Genomic DNA, 1783 nt, shown 5'->3' with positions numbered 1-1783 from the left:
TCTGGCTATAGCCATGAAACCTATGGGCCTTGGACTCTGCTAAGCATGTGAGTTTTAGCAAGGGTTCTTAATGCACTTCTAAGGAGTCATCTACAGACTAGATGATTGAATATATATTTAAAGATATACTCACACTTTGGTCATGGATGATGTGATAAATATCACCTCTTTGCCATGGAAGAAACTTCAGCCAGTATTCATCCCTCTTCTAAAACTCACTGGTACATCGTAGTTCTTGAGCTACTCATCACCTCTGCCAAGAAAGGAAATGAATCATGCTCTTTCTGTTTAAAAACTTAATGATGTGCAATATGAAAATTCATACTCACTAGATATGAGGGAACTAGAGTGACAATCTCCTTAGCAGCACTGTCTCCCACACATTTAAAAATTTCTCTCTGAGTTTAGCTTAGTGCCCACAGAATTCACTCGACACAAGATCATTGTCATGGCAGCAACTGTCCAAATGCAATATGTTCAGACAGCTTGCTTTTAGAATCACTAGCAACAGTAACAGAAGAGGTTGAGTTTCTCCTGATCTTAGACAAAAGTGGGAACATTAACTTGTTCTCAAATATCAGTTCTGATGAATGGTCCTCCTAAAGGCAGTTGCAGGACAATGTTTTCTTTCATCTGAATGAAAAGATTTCTTCTCAATATTGATACTGCTATATTCAAACACAATTGGAGGTTGAGAATTTATAAGGGCTTTAAAAGTCATTTCTAATTTATCCCTTACTTGGAAATTATTTTAAAGGGTTTTAAGATGTATGTAACACTCAGTATTTCATTAACAATTTTTGTAATGCACATTCAGAATCAACAATTCAGCAAGTAAAGTGTGTGAAGATATTGTATCTGTGGCATAATCTCCCTACCATAAAGAGCTTTAGGGGAAGAAAGTGAGATGGACTCACCTTACCTGAAGTATGAGGGAAGGCTAGGCTTCCCATTGCCATTTTGCATCTCTGGCATAAAACAATAAAGCATCCCATTTACGTTGAAAGGTCTCCCCTGCCCAAATACCCCCACCTACTGGGATCCTAGCAACCCCAGTAGTATTGCTGTCTGCCCTTCCCTTTATGACCTCCATCTATCATCCAGGCCATACCTACACATGTAGTCGAGGATCTGTGCATCACACCTGAACCCACAGCTCCACCTGCCTCCCAGGAAACCTGCTCCAACCCTGTACTCCCAGGCTAGCCCAAACCAGAGACAACCAGGTGGAGAAAGGCAAGAACAAAAACATAATTAACAGAAGCCAATGTATTATGCCAATATCAGATCCCAGCTCTCCTACTACAGCAAGCACTGGATATCTTAATACCTGAAAAGCAAGACTGTGATTATAACCCCCATCTCATGAAGATCACAAGGGCCATTAAAGAGGATATAAATATATCCCTTAGAAAAATAGAGAAATAAAATCAAATAGGTAGAAGCCCTTAAAGATGAAACAAATAAATTCTTTAAAGAAATACAGGAAAATACAATCAAACAGGCAAAGGAAATGAATAAAACAGTCCAAGACCTAAAAAAAAACAAAAATAAAAATAAAACAGAAAACAAACAATAAGGAAAACAAAAATGGAGGCAACTCTGGGGGTCTAAACCTAGGAAAGAGAACAGAAACTACAGATGCAAGCATCACCAACAGAATACATGATGTGGAAAAGAGAATTTTAGGCACAAAAAATACCATAGAAGTTGTTCATCTACATTCATAAAAGAAACTTTACTAAAGCTCAAAGCACACATTACACAGCACACAATAGTAGTG

At 38.1% G+C, this 1783-nt stretch overlaps 1 long non-coding RNA gene across 1 annotated transcript in view; it reads right to left on the bottom strand.

Moving 5' to 3' along the window:
• Window positions 1–201: 201 nt before the first annotated feature.
• LOC116076002 overlaps window positions 202–1783 on the bottom strand; it is an 87842-nt gene continuing 86260 nt past the window's right edge. Inside the window, exon 3 of the long non-coding RNA XR_004112777.1 lies at window positions 202–253. This is a non-coding gene — a long non-coding RNA (uncharacterized LOC116076002). The remainder of the gene's footprint in view (window positions 254–1783) is intronic.

This window comes from Mastomys coucha, unplaced genomic scaffold, assembly GCF_008632895.1.
Source record: "Mastomys coucha isolate ucsf_1 unplaced genomic scaffold, UCSF_Mcou_1 pScaffold4, whole genome shotgun sequence".
In the NCBI taxonomy this organism is placed as follows: Eukaryota; Metazoa; Chordata; class Mammalia; order Rodentia; family Muridae; genus Mastomys; species Mastomys coucha.
This window is presented reverse-complemented; position numbering and strand designations above follow the sequence as displayed.